This window comes from Monodelphis domestica, chromosome 4 (genome assembly GCF_027887165.1).
Source record: "Monodelphis domestica isolate mMonDom1 chromosome 4, mMonDom1.pri, whole genome shotgun sequence".
Classification (NCBI taxonomy): domain Eukaryota; kingdom Metazoa; phylum Chordata; class Mammalia; order Didelphimorphia; family Didelphidae; genus Monodelphis; species Monodelphis domestica.
Window position 1 is genome coordinate 323,015,170 of NC_077230.1, and position 18,611 is coordinate 323,033,780.

The 18,611-nt window shown below is 35.8% G+C and overlaps 3 non-coding genes across 3 annotated transcripts; 2 read left to right on the plus strand and 1 right to left on the minus strand.

Moving 5' to 3' along the window:
* The first annotated feature begins 11,844 nt into the window (after window positions 1-11,844).
* TRNAR-CCU (transfer RNA arginine (anticodon CCU)) lies at window positions 11,845-11,917 on the plus strand. Its single transcript has one exon. It is a non-coding gene; the product is annotated as a tRNA-Arg (tRNA).
* A 1,734-nt stretch (window positions 11,918-13,651) lies between these two features.
* On the minus strand, window positions 13,652-13,724 carry TRNAR-CCU (transfer RNA arginine (anticodon CCU)). The gene has a single exon. It is a non-coding gene; the product is annotated as a tRNA-Arg (tRNA).
* Window positions 13,725-13,985: 261 nt separating this feature from the next.
* TRNAR-CCU (transfer RNA arginine (anticodon CCU)) lies at window positions 13,986-14,058 on the plus strand. The gene has a single exon. It is a non-coding gene; the product is annotated as a tRNA-Arg (tRNA).
* Window positions 14,059-18,611: the final 4,553 nt, after the last annotated feature.

The window sequence follows — 18,611 nt, forward strand, 5'->3', positions numbered from 1 at the left end:
TCTACATGCCTCAGTTTTCCCAAATTTTAATCTTTACAAAGGAAAGCTATCAGGACCAGCGTGCTGACAACAACAGTCAGTGTCAGCTGTGACAGCTGACAGCCCAGCAGGAGACAGACTATAAAAAAGCAGATTGTGCAACTATAGGAGTACAGCATTCTGGGAGTATTTGAGGAAAGGACAAATAGGCCCTGAGGTTACCAGTGTATTTACTACATACATCCTAGGAGCTTCATTGATGTTCAAGATAATGACCCTGACTCATCAAGTAAAAGCTTAAATTATATTCAGCATATTCTGTTTAAGGAAACAGGAAAGTATGTAATATATTTTTTAAAGATTTCTATCCAAATGTTAAAATAACTGAATTTTTGACAGTTAACATTAGGCTACAGTTATCTAGAAAATTCACTCGTGGAAAATGTCACTCTTGATGGTTTGATCCTAATTACAAAAATTCCTTTCATGTATTTATATATTGGCTAAGTAACTAAAATTGAACAATATTCGACAGTGTCAGTATGCATTTGGATGCTATTGTATAATTGTAAAAAGCCCTAACTGGCTTTTGTCAATGATTAGTCTTATTCTCTTTTCCTCTTATCTTCCAATTATTGTAATTTAAAAGTTTGTTATGTTTAAAAGATCCATTGAAGAGACCAATCTTCCATGGATCTCAGGGGAAAAATGTAAAATGTAAAATTGAAAAATCTATTACCCTAAAAAAGAACTACATTTCCCAGGAGCCCACTGACTTCCTGTCTTTATGTACTTCCTATAGGCAAGGGATATTAGGCAGGACCATGGAGGGTGCCACCTCTTTGACATGATGACAGTGAGCATGGTGGTAAGGTGGGCATTTGAAAATAGCTGATCAGCCATGGGCACGTGGTTTTTATTTTGTATCCCTTTTATTTCTTTATTTCTAATGAGCATTTAATAAATGTCCTAAAACACATTATTTTTATTATTGCATATTAATTTTAATTTTTACATATAGTACAGTGAAATCAACTTCTTTTCATTCAACAAGGTTTTCTCTTCTTTCATATTTGCTCTGAATTCTATAATCCTTCTTTGCCCAAAATCATTGCTTTTATCATTCAATTTCTTCAACTATCAAGGAGTGAAATTGGCCCATCTTATGTACATCTTTTTTGTTTTATTTGTCTCTGAGCCTGCTATTATCAAGAACTAAAGAAATTATTCTGTTAAATGCACACATTATTTGTTTATGAGGAAAGAGGAAAATTGCATGAAGAGATGGTCATTTATGAATTGTTTTGTTTTTTGTTGTTTTTTTGTCCTAGGAAGTGTTTAAACTTATTGTATGAAGTTTTAAATTTACAAGATTTATAATCTTCTCCTAATAATAATAACAATTATTATTATTAAGCACATGATGATTATATAATAAAATAAAATTATTATTAATATTAAGCAGATAATAATAGGCACTTTTATAATGCTTTGAGACTTATAAGCACCTTATATATGTTAACCTTTTTGATCCTCAAAACAACTCTGTGAAGTAGAAACTATTATCTCCATTTTACAGAAAAGAAAACTACAGTATGTAAATCTTAAGTGATTTGCCTAGGATTACACAAGTAAGTGGGGTAAAATTTGAACTCATGTCTTCCTGACTCATAATCCTATCTCTATACCACCTAGCTTCCTAGTTGTCAGGAAAACAAGAAAATGGGATCTAGTCTATATTTTCTCATTTTCTGAGTTATGACTCACTTAGAATTTTAGTAGTTTGGGTTTTTTTCTTCAAATATTTAATCTATTTCTCTCACTAGCCTTTCCTCCTACAATCCACATTGAGCAAATTAAAAGAAAAATAAATCCCTTAATACTTAATCCAGCAAAACCATTTCTCACAGTTATATCTGAAAATGTTTTGTATTGCTTTGCATTATAAATTCATCTTTTTGTCAGAAGGTGAATACTATGCTTCACTTTCATTCTTTTAGTCTTGTAATTTATCACTGTGTTGATTAGAATTCAAAAGTCTTTCAAAGTTCTTTTTCTCTGATAATGTTATAATTGTATTTAGTTCACTTTATTTTTCCCTGAAAATATCCATTTCATCAATTATTATATCACAATTATATTCCATTACATTCATATACTACAATTTGTTTATCCATTCCCCAATAGGAAAAAAAGTCTGTTTCATATTCTTGGCTATCATGAAAAGAGGTGCCATAACTACTTTCATATATATAGATACTTTTCCTCTTTCTTTGGGACACAGAACACAATAATAGTACCATTGAATGAAAGGGTATATATGGTTTGGTAACTTACTCAGTATTGTTCCAAATTACTTTCCAGAATGGCTAGAAATGAACCAATGGTTGATAAGTACCTTCCCAACATCTGTCACTTTCTTCTTTCTTCATCTTTGCCAGATCATTGGAAAGTAGAATCTTAAAGGTGCTTTAATTTGAATTCCTCTAATTAATGATTTAGAGCATTTTTCATATATTTTTGAGAGTTTGAATGCCTTCCTTTGAAAAATGCCTCTTCAGTTCCTTTAACTTTAAAAATGGCTTCTTATTAGTTTAATAAATTTGAATCCAATTCTTATACTGTGTACCTTGGAATTAAGACTTTTATCAGCAAAACTTATTATACAGAACTTTCCCCCAGTTACTTATATTCCTTATCATTTTAATTATATTTCATAATTTAATTTTAATTTATATTGTAAATAGAATTTATTTATTAAGCATTAAATAAATTATTAAAATAACATTTATATTTAAATAAAATTTACATAGTAAATATAATTTTATTTTATTTTTTAATTATCTACTTTATTTTGGGTGATTCTCTCTAGCACTTGTTTAGTCATAAATTCTTCCCTTATCCATAGATCTGAATGGCAATTCTTCCTTGCTCTTCAAATTTATTTATGATGTCTATTTCTATATTCTAGTCATGTATCCATTTGGTGCTTGTCTTGGTGTGTAGTGTGAAATACTAGACTAAAACTACTTTCTGGAAAAATAATATGCCATTTTTGAATAGTGAGGTTTTCCCTCCCCCAGAAATTGAGGTCTTTCGTTTAGTCAAACACTATGCCAGTTTGTTCTGTTAGTTTGCTTCTCGATGTTGAGTAATCTGTTAGCTGAGGCCCCAGTGAGGGCAAACTATGCCAGTCCCTATGCTAAGCCCAGACATGTAATTATATATCAAGTTCATTACTAGGGGACAATGATCTGAGATTAAGCTTCCCACTCTTACTTTCATTGTCTCATCAAAACTATGTTGGCTTTTGTAGAACTTTTGTCTCTAGTCTAGTGTTTACCCAAAGTGTGACTGTGTGAATATGTGTGTGTTGTATTGTATTGAGGATAGATAATAAAAGAGGTACTCAAACATGAATGAGATTCACAGAAAGAGTTTATTCTCCTTTCAAGAAAGCCATGAAAAGAACAACAACAAAAAAAATTCTATTATATGTTATAGAACAACCAGAACAGAATTCAACAGGTCATTTATTACTACTATCATGGTTAGCTTGGATACTAATAGTCAGGCTTTAAGACATTGCACAATTCCTGTGTGGCTACCAATTAAACACCTCACATTTCATCTCTGCATTGGTCATTGTCCCTATTATACAGTCCCACTTCATCTTTCTCATTTCCTCTCTCCATAGCTTACTCTTTCCTTGGAACAAACCCAAATCCACCCCTGCTCCTGCAACCACAATCATTTGTTACTTGAAACCACAGACCTACTAATGGGGGAAAATCACAAAGAGAGAAGTAAAGACAACCAGGATCTTTATTACAAACTCACCCGGTTAAATCCCCTGGTCTTAGACACTATGTGGGTAAGACTGTTTTGACCCTAAGAGGGAAGGCCTCTGTTTACACTCTTCCCTGCTATTACATCTTATCATCTCAAGAACTGTAGCCAAGAACAAGTTATCCAGAAATTGACTTCTCTTTTTTAACAAGTCCCTGAAGTATTTAGTTCTCCTGGTTATTAGTAAATCAAATAGATTTTCAGTGATTGAGTCATATATGTCAATGCCTTAAAGTTGCCATATGGGTTATGGGAATGGTGATTCTATATGTTCTGGGTATGTTTTCCTTTTCTATGTACTCTGGTTTTAGAGGGGAAAAACAAAAGGAAAAAGGCAAATAATTCAGCTCCTTTATAGGGAGAGTTAGCCAAATGTTGTTTGCCTTTTCCAGAGAGCTAATTTCAGTTATTCCCTGTGTGTTCTGTTTTGATTGGGCAATGTAGTATCTTAGTAAGTGAATAACTGCTTAGGCTGATCTGCTCAGAGATAACCAGTCTGATAAACTTTTCAGTTTTCTGGCTTAAGACTCTAAATCTCTGATCCTAAATGTATGACTGAGTAATCAAGTTGGACTAATCCCAACCTTTAATGATAGATTGTGGGGAAAAAAACTTATTTTAGATTCAAAAGAACTTGAATCTCAGTTCTGCTATTTACAGCATGACCTTTACTAAATCCATTAACATTTTTGGACCTCTTTTTTTCACCTATAAAATAAAAGAGTTGGCCAGATGATTATCTAGCTCTAAGTATATAGGATATGTAGGGACCTACATAGGATGCTACAAAGTAAGAATGAGGGAGGACAGATGGACAATATAAGTGCTGTATTGGTATCCACAAAATACTAAGTGACTTCACTAGAATAAAACTTTTCCTTTCTGGAAGATTTGTGAGATGATATGGATCAAAATTGCCCACAATGAGAAGACATGAATGAATTTTTATCTACCCCAGTGAGTAGATGGACTAATGGATGAAAGAGTGAGACTGGTGGCAGATCTGTACTTTAGTCTGTTCACTAAGTAAACAATCATATACAAAAACAAACATATAGAAAAAAAGTATTAAAAAAAGAATTAACTACAGAGGTGTCCACAGCCTTCAGTTCATTAGAATCTCAAGCCCTTTCCTGTCATATTTACATATACCCAATCTTTCACATCTTGTATTTGAACAGATTTGTCATTTAAATTCCCTTGGGATCAATGGCACACATTTAAAAGCTGAATGATTAGGTTCTGTAGTAATGGGGAAAAAAAAGTTATTTTCTATGGAAATAATTTGTTATTATTTACATGAAGAGTTAGCTATGGGCCTTAGTCTTTATGCCTGTTGTATTAACCTACTATTATTGGGAGCATTTATTCATATAAAAGAGAATGAGGAGAAAAATCAACATAGTGTATCCATCTCTAAAATTCGGCAGCACTGATCTTCAGAATTTGTTGTTTATTTTGCTCTGAAATAGGAAAAGTGAGCTGGATGGAAGGAAAGAAAAATTCTTTTCAATCAAAGTTAATGGGCATTAAGAAGGATAAAATGTCCATTTCTATCTGAAGAGAAAAACAATTGAAAAACACATTTCCACATTTTCCTAATTAAAGAAACCACCTTCACATTTAAGCCTGATAGTTTATCAGTTGTTATTCAGTCATGTCCAACTCCATTTGGAATTGTCTTGGCAAAGATAAGAGTGTTTTGATATCTCCTTTTCCAACCAATCAGTAGACTTTTATATGATGTATTTGTTTTACATTTTGACGCAAAACTTCAAGTGCCTTTTTTTCAAAATTTCTTAGTCTTGTATGTATTTAGGCTAGATGCTTTGGATAACTTCACAAAATCCAACCTTACTATATATGCTCATCAGAGTTCTGGGACATTCTGGGGGAGTTGAGAATGTCTCTACTGCCATTTTAAATCCTTCACAAGAAGTGCTCCTTCCCCAACCACTGACAGTGTGAAGAGTGAATCAAACTTTCTTTGTCTATCAATCAGCAACTTTTAAATTAATCAACCAAAAATTTAAGGACCTCTACTTAACACTAAGTAGGAGAATTCATAAGTCACTTTCTAGAGTGGATGACAACTCCAGAGGCCACTGCCCTGCCCCTGGGCAGTGCTAGGCAAATTGAAATACTGTGATTGGTTCCCATAAAGTGGAGAGACAGGAAGTGATATGGAAAAAGGACTATAAAAATTCCTGAACTTCCTGTCCAAGAGAGTTCAGTTCTTTGGAAATTGGCTTTTGGACTTTGACTTTGTTTTTGGAGTTCTTTGGGACTTCAGCTTTGCTTTTGAATCTTGGCTTTTGGACTTCTTCTTTGTAAGTGGCTTCTTGGGACTTCACAGTGGTGAGCTAGATTGAAGGAGGAGACTCTTTCCTTGAATTCTGTATTGGTGAGCTGAATGACTAGCCAGCCTTCCTTTCCTGGCTTCTGAAAAGATTGGTTCTACAGAGGCCTTCCTTTCATGGAAGAGGCTGCTTTGGTGGAAACCTTGCTGAAGATACCACCTGATCCTCTGGCTAAAGATTGCTGAGCCCTGCTGGGGCTGAGCTAGACACTGGAGCAACACTTAGGATAATAAGCTAGATATTTTCTCTACCCTCTTCTCACATTTTTCCACTTTCACTCTTACCACTTCTTTGTAAATAAAGCTACTAAAAGTCATTTTGACTTAAGCTAAAATATTTTTAAATCAGCAAACACAATATTACTTTAGAACTTTCATATTAGCATAAAAACCTAAATTTTTATATTCTTACAACAGATGCCAGTAATTCAGTAATTACTCCCCAGTTCCATTGTAAACATCAATTAATTTTTATGTAAGGGGTGTGTGTGTGTATCTGTGTGTGTGTTAGGTACATGTAACTTATGTGTGTCCTTATGGGTCTGTTTAGCTGTTGCTCACAGAGCTGCATGAATTAGTAAATAGCTAAAATTATAAACTAGAACCCTTTTCTGAGGAGAGAAGAGTAGTCAGTTTTTTTTGACCAATCATTTTACTTCCATTTGGGAAGGAATCAGTCTTCCTTAGACGAGAGTAGATGAAGAGACTAGGAGGCAACACTGAGCCACAAGGCTGTTGGGAAACCTGTGAGGAGATGACCAGAAAAAAGGGAAAGAAATGAGACATGGTTTCTATGGCTTTCCTAAAATAGTGGCCTGAAAGAAGCATTTGGAAATTAGGCTCTATGGCAGAAGTTTCCCTAGTTCACAGCTGATGAGGGGGGAAATGAGTTTTCAAGTTTTACAAAAGCCAGAATTTGCTATAGATACTAACAGTGAACCAACATGGGACTGACTCCTAGGAAAAATTACATATTTTTTAAAATTCTATAATCTCAACAATATCTCAAAGCATTGAGGTGAAATTGGGCTCTTAAAGGTTATGCCAGTGGAGTCTCAGCTCTGTTCCAGCCTACCAGAAACACTTTGGCAACATTTCAAGCAACAGATTAATAAATCTACTTACTGGGGACCAGTAAGCTTCTTGAGGACAGGAACCAATTTTTTTTTATTTTTAATCTCCTGCTACAATGCCTGATGCATGGTTGACACTTAACAAATGTATTGAAGGATGAATGAATGAATGAATGAAAGTTTCATCATTTGGTGATGAACTCTTTAGTCATGGCATCTTATGAAACAATGTTAATTGGCTCCTGTGTGGCCTTCTCCTGACTGTACAGTGAACATGGTATGGTAGCAGAAAAGGGGGCAGTGAGTACTTAGTACATCAATAAATACTTATGAAATATCTTTGACTAATGACCAAAAAATATGCATACTAGTGGAGGGATTGAATCATAACAACTTGGCTCTGGAATCAAATGATATGGGTTCAAATTTCAGGATCATGCATCTAGGGTCTACACATTAGGGCATAATATCTAGAAAGGCAACTACTTTCTTTACATTATTTTCAGTTACCTTATTCTCAGTTGGGTTCCGACTTTGTAATTCCATTAAAATTGATTTCTCCAAAGTTACTGGTTGCCAAATCCAGTTTTTTCTCTATCCTCATTATATATACCTTCTCTGCAACTTTTGACACTGTTGATCATTCTCCTCCTTGATACTCTCTTCTCTCTAGGTTTTTGAGATCACTCTCTCCTGGTTTTTCTCCTGCCTATCTGACCACTCCTCTGCTGTCTTCTTTGCTTCTTTCAGATTACTCCCTCTATGGATAGAAGTCCTTTTGTGTTCTGTCCTGGCCCTCTTCTCTTCTTCCTCTTAATTATTTCAGTTTGTGATCTCAGCTCCCATGGATTTAATTCCCCTCTCTGCTGATAATTCTAAAATCTACCTATCCTGCCCATCTCTCTGAGGACTTCCAATCTCACATCTCCAACTGGATGTCCAGTGATTTAATTTATCCAGATATCCAGATATTAAGATTCCAGGATATCTTAAATTCAACATGTCTAAAACCAAACTCATTATCCTTTCTCCTAAAGTCTACCTACCTTCCCTGTGAGAATTTAACATTAGCCTGTACCCCTTTTCTTTTTCTTGTACCCTAAGATTGATTTTAAAATTTAAAATAGGAAAGTTTCATACTGAGTCTGAAAATAGCCCATTCTCTGATTGAATTAGGTTGCAATTCAGTCTCATCCTTTGATTGAATTAAGAACCAAGCCTGGTGCTTATCTTTCAACAAACCATGAAGATGGGGGCAGGGGAGGAATGAAGAAGGTGGCTTCTTGGCACCTGGAAGACACTTGCCTCTTGTCCTTCCTTGACTTCTGGTGCGCAGCTGGCAGACCCATAGTGTGAGAAGTAATTATTAGAAAGTTCTTCATTATATTCAACATGAGGGAGAGAGAGAGAGAGAGAGAGGCAGACAGACAGACAGACTGACAGAATGGCTCTGGTCAAAAGTCCTAACCCACAATCCCTCTTGAGGATTTTAACAACTGTGGTTGAGAGTCCTAGTGGAGGTGATCAGGGTTTCAGAAGGGATAGTAAGTCTCAAATTAAAAGGATTTCTCAGTTTTCAGCTGGAAGCGAGTGTATCAGTTGGATTCCAAGCTTCTGATTCTTCCTTAAACTTCTGAGCTTTTCTTCACCCCTCCTCCACTCTTTCTTTAGCTGGTCCGTCCAAGAGACTGGTCTCTCTCCTAAATGCAAAATCTCTCTTCTCTTATCTTAAGGTATGTATACATGACTATGATGTATCTATGTACAATGTGTGATGATCCAGTGCTGCCACTTATGGTGTATGTATTTGGATGTTGTGAACTTGGAAATTACTCCACCCTAATTAGACATACTTTAGGGGAAGATAAAGTTGTAAACTCCTGATAGAACAATGAAGGTACTTAACTCATACCTTATAGTGAAGCTAGAACTTTAAGCTAGGTCTATTTTTAGATCTAATAGGAAAGGGTGTTAAGTACCTATAAAGGTTAAATTAATCACAAAAAGGTCAAGTAACTCACAAAAGGCAAGCTTAACAAAGAAGTGTGAAGTACTCAAAAGATATAATCTAACCAGAGAAGGTGAGAACTAAAGAGTGGTGAGAACTAAAGAATGGGCAGTCCTGGAAAAAGCATCTGCTATGATTGGTAGATGTAAAAATTTTGGGGAGGTGACATAAGAGAAAATTCTCTTTAAAAGGAGGTAAAAGGTCAGTTTAGGCAATTCAGTTCAGAGTGGAATTGGATTCAGAACTCAGTTCAGGAGATTGAGTTCAGCCGAGGACTGGAGCTTCCTTGGAGAGTTTCCTGTTGAGTGATAAGACTGACTCCCTTTTCTTTAGACTCAGGAAGGCCACTTTGGCCAAGGCCTTTAACTACTGCCTGGCTCAGCCTAAGCCAGAGCAGTTTAAATTAATTCTCTCTCTCTCTCTCTCTCTCTCTCTCTCTCTCTCTCTCTCTCTCTCTCTGTGTGTTTGTTTTCCTTAATTCCTTCTCTCTATATTAATTAAAATCTCCATAATTCCCATAATTTTATTATTTTGGGAATCATCCCTGGTGACCAATTATTTAGATTTAAGTCAAAACACTAAAACTATCTTACAATGTTGAGGGAAGAGGAGGATGTAAATTCAGAGGAATTAATAAATTGACTAAGAAAACTTTAGCATCCATAAAGGTATATATATATACATATATATATATATATGTATATATGTATATATGTGTGTGTGTGCATAAACATATGCATTTATGAAATATAGCTATATAAACATATATAGTTATATGACTTTATGCAGATATATAAAATAATGCATAAAGTAGGGTCTACATCCAACCTTCTTAAATTCCAAATACAGTTTGGTCCTCAGTCAAAGTTTTAAGCATATATTTTAAAAATTGGAGGGGCCCATGTCTGTAGGATTCAAGCATAATATATACTCATATAGAGCCCAACTAAAGGTTAGAAGTGGGTCCTTTGACTCTAATATCAATGTGTTTTTCCCCTATCTCCCTCTTGAGGAAAGCACCTCCACTAACAACTGCATATGAGAAACTCTATCAGAAACTCTTCAGACTAATAATAAACAAGCATTTCAGAGAAATTAGTGCACAATTTGTGAGAAATTCAGGTATCAATTCATATAATCTACAACATAGAATAGGTCCTGGCCTTTAGGACATTTAAAAGCAATTAGTCATTAACATGCTTTTCCACTGGCCTTCAAAAGTACACAAATAAGACACTCCATCTCTCCAATAAAGTATTCTCTCTGGCTGCCTCCCAGTCCTTGAATGCTCTTCTGCCTTGCTTCTCATCCCAGTTTCCTTTAAGGCCTAACTAAAATTCTTTCCTTTACTGGAAGCCTCTTATTTCGAATGCCTTCTCTGTTGTTACCTTTAAGTTTTTACTACCTAAAATGTAAGGTATTAGAGGAAATTAAATTAAATTTTCCTTGTTAAAGTGGGGAAATTTAGAATGGCAAACAACTGTGAAGATAGTTTGTTTTTTTTTTTCCTGACCTAGGAGGAATCTTACTCTCGCTTGTCCTCTTCCTCTGTTCTTAGGGTAACTCCTTTAGAGAATTGCAAAGGTCACAAAAGTCGTTCTCCACTGTCTTTATCCAGCCCATTTCTGTTCCTCCCTTCATGGTCCACTAAGCTCCATCCAGTAAGCCACCTCTGCACCTTACAGCAGCAGCTCCGGGGTGCTTTGTGTAGGAGCCAGAAGCAGGGCCTCAACCTCCGGACCAATCTTAAATTCAGGATGGGAAGAAGGAAAATTGCTGGATCTTCCCATACATTCTTCGTTCCACTACACTCATTCATTGACGTCCTTTTCTAATTTGGGGATTGGAGAGGAGAAAGGAAGGAGAGCTTACGAGTCTTACAATGAGATTCCTTTTTCTTAGGAATTCCAGAGATAGATGTCGGATGTCAACTACTGAGGATGCAAAGGATAAACATTCGAAACATCTGGAACAGGGACGGACCTTGTATCGATAAAGACTCAGTAACTTTCCGTATTCTTCATAGAAGAGGCAAAAGACTTGAGCATGCGCATAGGCTATAAGATTGTCCGCACTATTCGCGGGAGACTCGCGCATGCACTACAAGTGTGTAAATACCTTATACTGTGTCACTCCGCCGGAACTCCATACACCCCTTGAGAACCGCTTCCTTAGAGTATCAGGAGCAGTGCGGTGGGATTGGGGTAAAGGTGTACACGAAGTCAGGAGGGAAAGCTTACTATGGGGCTTTCTGAGACCCAGGAATAACCCATTTCTAAGGCACTAAGAACGCACAATTGTAGGTTCTACTTCGGCTCTATATAAACCAGACTGAAGGTGGGTAAGAAGTGCGGCCTAGGTTTTAATCCAATCTACATAGTACCTAGTTTATAATCACTCTGAAAGAAGCTTTTTTTTTTAACCCCTTTTTAACTCCCGACAAGTCCTATGGAGAAAGGTGACATCTTTCTTGATCTTCAGGCTCAGAAAGCAAATCGCCTAAAAGGAAATAAAACTAATTAGACCCAGAAAGGAAACAGTAGGGTGGAGCCAAGTACATGCTGACCTGCATGTAAGCCCCAGTGGCCTAATGGATAAGGCATTGGCCTCCTAAGCCAGGGATTGTGGGTTCAAGTCCCATCTGGGGTGCATTTCTTTTGACTCCAAAACAAAGATTACACAACCCAGAAATGTGCTCACATCTACAAAGGACAATTAGAACTGCTACCAAATTGGTTGAACTACCTTAGAAGGCAAAGGATATCTGATAAGGTTGGGTCCTTACAAGTCCTCTTTCATTCTGAAATCATGGCACTGTATATGAAACAATTATATAGTATTAGTTCGCCTTTCAGATGAATATGGATCTTGAAATATAGGTGTTGATCTTGTACCCTATAAGCAAGGGGGAGGTGGTGGGGTGCATAGTTTTGGTGTGACCAGCAATAAGTCCGTAGGGGTTTATTCGATATCTGCCAGAGCTCCAGAATTCTCAAAACAGCCCCAACAGGAGGGCAGCAGGGGTAGCTCACTGGATTGAGAGACATTCTTTGGTTGGTCTGGCCTCAGACACTTCCCAGCTGTGTGACTCTGGACAAGTCACTTAACCCCCATTGCCTAGCCCTTACCACTTTTCTGCGTGGAACCAATACACAGTATTGATTCCAAGACAGAAAGTAAGGGTTTATAATTTAAAAAAAATTTTTTTTTAATTTTTTAAAGCCCCAACAGGAGAAGACTCCCAGTATATTTTCAGTAGGATGAAGGGCAAACTAGAAGCACCAGTAGGTGCTAATAAATATGATTCCAATAAGGCTACTTTTGTCTAGGCCATTCAGTCCCCTAAAACGTAAATCCAGAAGTAATCTGATTAAAATCTGATATGTGGGGAGATCAGCAAATTGGCCAGCAGCGTTTTAGGAAGGATGTATTAAAACTAAGCAAAGAAGATCTTCCCTATCCACTTATTTCCTGGGCCATTCCATTTACTCCCAGAGGAAGGGTCTTAATCACTGGAGGCAATTAATTCCCAGTTTCATCAGGGAGTTGGGTCACCTGTGTCACATCTAGTCCCAAGGTAGAAGTATGTGTAAAGGCAGAACTCCTAAAAGAACAGAAATACAATCAATCCCAAGCAGGAAATGTCTAGAGTTGCAGGCAGAGGGAATAGGAAGTGTCAGACCAACTCAAGGCGATTTGCCTTCTGCCATAATCTGCAGAACAAAGGATATAGGGTCCTGGCCCTTAGAACTATTAAGAACAATCAATCAGCAAAGCCCTGGGGAAATCAAAACTCTTCTGGGATGGAAAAGGCCTTGCCATTTGGGAATCTAGATCAAAGAGCAACTCAGAGGGTGATGCTCTAAATAACCTGAATGATCTAGGCCTGAGGACTAGCCTGCATTCTGACAGGAAATAGAGCTAGGGTTCTAAAATCAGTTCAGAATTGGTGCATCTCCACCTCCTGATTTTCCAGGCTTCCTTCAAGTACTGACTAAAAATGTATCTTCTAAAAGAAGCCCTCCCTGTCCTTAATTCTAGTGTCTTTCCTCTATTGATTATTTCCTATATATTCGGTATATAATTTGTATGTACATATTTGTTTGTTGTCTCTCATTTAAAATGTAAACTCGAGAAGAGAGACTATAATTGTTTTTCTTTTTATCTAACGCTCAATTTACTGACTGGAGAATGAAAAAGAACCTTGATTCCATCCAATCCCATGCCTGATTAGGCTATGGAAAAACTGCTTTTCTGCTTAAAGAAGGCAAAATTTCAACCATTTACACAACTCCATTTTGTTCATAACGAACCTATATACATATTTCTTAATATTTTTCTAAGACCTTAATCATATGGTTTTGTCTTTGTCATAAAAAAACTCACCCCAGATGGGACTTGAACCCACAATCCCTGGCTTAGGAGGCCAATGCCTTATCCATTAGGCCACTGGGGCTCTCGTCACTGCTTTTCTTAAGTAGTATTCAATTGAATTCTGTTATCGTTTTTTTAGTTCTCGCTGTCTTCATTTTCTACATGATATTAAGGATTCCGATAAGACGACAGCTCATCTAAACTAGTTCTTCATTTTATAGTTGAAGAAACCTAGATGTAGAAGAAGAGATTTATTCAAGGTCCCACAGGTATTAACAGAGCTAGTCTAGAAAAATCCTGTTCTCTGATCCATGTAGACTGTAGCAAAGCTGCTTAAACGAGCGCCCCAGTGGCCTAATGGATAAGGCACTGGCCTCCTAAGCCAGGGATTGTGGGTTCGAGTCCCACCTGGGGTAATAAATTTTGAGAACTAATGAACTTTAGCGATATACTCAGAAATTTCTCGAAACATCAACTCACACAGAAACTGATCAAGTCATGTATAAAATGGGGTGGGAACTTCGTTAATTCCGCCCTCTAAATATGATTTCCTGTCAGTGCGTTACAAATGGAGATAAATAGTAGGTGGTATGGCAGATGAGGAATCTGCTTCTGTTTTTTAGCTTTAAAATTTTTATTTCTCATTATGAACTTGGCAAACAGCAATACACATGAACATTTCCTTATATAAAGAACAAGAAAAAAAGCAATGAATATGAGGCCAAAAATCTCTGTCCATTTTGTGTGCAAGTACGTAATGAATTCAGCACATTTGCTTCAAAGCTGTGCTGCTTGTCTTTGTCTCCCTCTGCATTTCTTTCGGTTCTCTTATGACTTTTTTTTTTAAATAATTCTTTATAACGAGATGTCTGAAATGGCGGATAGCGAGGATGAGACGGAACAAGCGTGTTCCTGCGGCTTTTCTGGAAAATGAACTGAGTGCTGTGTCTTTTCTGACAGAATAGGGAACGCAAATCCGGAAGACTGAAGAGAAAGAGCAAAAGGTTTAGGATTTAATTCGAACTATCCAGGTTACCTAGGGAAACTCGATATTTCAGGAAAGGTGAAAGGCGTAACTGAAATTCGGTTTAAAGGGACGCGTGGAGCCTGTCGAGTTAATATCTATCACATTCATGTCAGAAGCACTTTCATCGTTCTTTGCCATCGCTTACAGGGCTTATTTGGGAGTAAAGCTTCAGAGATACCTTTCGAATCTAAATTGGAAAAATACATTTCTTTTTTCTTTTTGTAATAATTTTTAAAATATTTTTCAATGGTTACATGATTCATATTTTCTCACTCCCTTTTTCCCTACCCCCTCCTGGACTGACAAGCAATTCCACTGGGTTATACCTGTATTATCACTCAAAACTTATTTCCATATTATTCATTTTTGTAATGCAGTAATCTTCTAAACTCAAAACCCAAAATCCTATACCCATATAAACAAGTGATTAAAGCATATGTTTTTCTTCTGCATTTCTACTCCCAAAGTTCTTTCTCTAGATTTGGATAGCTTTTTTTTTTTTAATAAATCCCTCAGGACTGTCCTGGATTATTACATTGCTATTAGTAGCAAAGCCTATTACATTCGATTGTCCCTATGTTTCCTTTACTGTGCAAAATGTGCTTCTAATTCTGCTCATTTCACTTCAGTTCACTTGTAGGTCTTTCCAGTTCTTACAGAAACCGAGCACTTCAGGATATACCATAATTTGTTCATTTGTTCAATTGAGAAATATCCTCTCACTTTCCAATTTGGAAAGCTCCATTTCTGAAAAGAACCCATTCTACATCAGACAAAAAATAAACAAACTGATGACCAGAGGAGTTGCATTGAAGAACTCCAGCTTGCTGGGAACTATAAAATGGTCCCTACCTAAATCTAATGAATAACTATTCTGAAACTATAATCTGAACTAATAATCACTTGATATACTTGCTTAGACCCTTTGGAAATTATACTTCTTTTTAGTCTTTATTTTTAGTCTTTAATTTTAGTCTTTAATACTTGTTAGATTTGTATTTCCAAGCACTTTTTTAAAAGACCATTTCCCATATGAGACAATTAATACTTGTTTTGCTAAGGTATGTAATGTTCTAAGGCTTTGTAACATTAGGTAATCAAATAGAAGATATTTTCTAGTTACTGAATATAAGTAAGATACTTTTTCTTCTAGTTGCAGGTTCTGATACATCTAATTCTTTGCAGGCCAGCTACATATTGTACTCAAGCAAAATGGGTTTCATTCATTACTCTATAAAATATAAATAAAATGAAGATGAACCTTGCAATGAACATTTTTAATTAAATTTTTATAGTACCCTTTTTTTTTGCATCACAATCACTAGTCTTCCTCTTCACTTCCACTAAATTAAAAGAGAAAGAAGGAAAAAAGTCTCTCGTAACAAATAAACAGTGTCTAAAACAAATCTATACCCTGGACACCACAAATATCTGTTTCATTCTTCATCTCTAGTCCATCAACTCTCTGTCAAGGAAGCATATTTCTTCATAGGTCCTCTCCAGTTCTGGTTAGTCATTATTAGTCAGAGTTCTTTAAAGTTTTTCACAGTTCCTCCCCACTCCAGTTCTTTTTCTTTACAATGCTGCAATCATTATACAAATTGTACCTCTGTACATTGTACAAATCCTCTCTCTTCACTCTGCCATCAGTTCACATACCTTCCCAGATTTCTGAGTCTACCCCTTTCTTCCTTTGCTAGGGCAAAATAACATTCCCACACATTGATATACCATAATTTGTTCAACCATCCCTCAATTGATGAGCACCACTTTAGTTTCCAGTTGTTTATCACTAAAAAAAGTGTTGCTATATTTTTGTAGGTTTGGATCCTTTTCCTCTTTCTTTGACCTTTTGGGGTGTATGTATAGTTTAGTGACTTTGGAGGCATACTTCCAAACTGCTTTCCAGAATAGCTGAACCAATTCAGCTCAATCAACAATGCATTAGTATGATTGCTCTTCCAGCTCTTCCAACAATTGTCATTTTTCTGTTAATGTCATCTGAGCCAATCTGTGTTGTTATTTTAATTTGTATTTTTGTTATTATAACTGGTTAGGATTATTTTTTTAATATGATTACTGATAGCCTAGAGCTCTTTTGAAAACTGGTCACCTCCAACATACTACATCATATCTAGAGATACATACACATATATCTATACTTATACATTTGGACATGTGCATATATATCATATTTATACACGTGTCACATATACATATATTTACATATATGCCATGCAACCTTCTCTAGGGCAGTGACTTTGCTTTTCTTTGTATCCCCAAGTCATATCATGCTAGGACATAAAAGTTTTAATATCAATGCTAGTGGTGATAGTGTTATATCTGCATGCAATTCTTCATCTAAATACCATCTAAGAAAGAATATTAGTCCAGATATGTAACAACCCTTACCATATAATATTTAACTTGTAGGTATCATTTTAACAGCTATGAATTGGTCTATTTGGTTTTTTGTTTGTTTTACTGAGACCATCTTCTATATCAATTGTTTTCTAGTATCAGATGAATTCGATGTCTTCTGGTGAGCTTATACTTCATATTTTGCTGATCCCCCAAAATTTTGCATTTTGAAACAAGGTCCATTTCTTATTTTCATTATGAGAAATCTAAATAAGATTTAACTAAACCATACAGAGGGAAAATTGTAATAAAATCAATAGTTTTTCAGATTTTTTGTTGAATAAAACTTGCAATAGATGTTTGAAATAGTCAATAATCTCCCCCAATAACTAGAATATCTACACTCTGCCAAAGTTATTATTTTCAATAATAAGGCATTATCTATATCCTGTATATGGCTAGACAGTTTGTACTATACCCCCAAACAACTATATCTTAATTGTTTCTCTTCCCTAAATGCTCTCCATTATGCTTCTGTCCTCAGGTTTATGTATTTCTATTGAGAAATGTCTTCTAGAATATATTGTTATTCCTTCCACCTCTCCCACCATTTCTATTAAATCTGCTTCTTTTTTTACACATTTTTTAATTTATATTTTTCCAGATTACATGTTGATACAATTTTAAATAATCATTTTCTGAAATTTTATGATCTATGCTCTCTTTCTCTCTCTCTTTCCTCCCTCCTTTCCTAAATGGCAGGAAACGATATAAGTTATGCAGGTACTATGATACAATACAAATGTCCATTTTCATCATGTTGTGAAAGAAAATACATATTCCTTATTCAAGAAAAAAATCCATGAAGGAGATAAAGTAAAAAAATGGTATGTTTCAATCTGCATTCAGACTTCATCAGTTCCTTATTTGGTGGCAAATAGAATTTTTCATCAGGAGTCCCTTAGAGTTGTCTTGGATCCTTGCATTGCTGATAATAGTTGGTATTCTCAAATGATTATTGTACATAGTGAATCCTAAAAACTGCTCAGACTATACCTTAGAAGATTTGGTTAAGCTATTCCCCATTTTTAACAATGTAGGTACTTGACCAGGTATGTACTGGGAATTTTAACATTACTCCACCCATACTTAGGCATACTTTAGGGGAAGATAAAGTTGTAAAATTCCTTACTGAAAAATAAAAAGTCCCCAACTCATACTTATAGTGAAGCAAAAACCCTAAACTAGGTCTATTTTTAGATCTAATACAAAAGGGTGCTAAGTACCTATAAAGGTTAAATTAATCACTAAAAAGGTCAAACAACTTACAAAAGGCAAGAGGTGAGAAGTTTTAGTCTACTCAGAGAAGGTGATAACAAAAGAAGATGTGAACTAAGAATGGTCAGTCCTAAGGAAAATGTCTACCGTGATTGGTAGATGTGAAAATTTAAGGGAAGTGACATAAGAGAAATTTCTCTTTCAAAGGAGCTGGCTCTCTGAACTTAGTTGGAGTTTGGAGTTAGTTGGAGGAGCTGGGTCTCCGAACTCAGTCAGGAGTTGAGGATTTCAGTGAAGGACTGG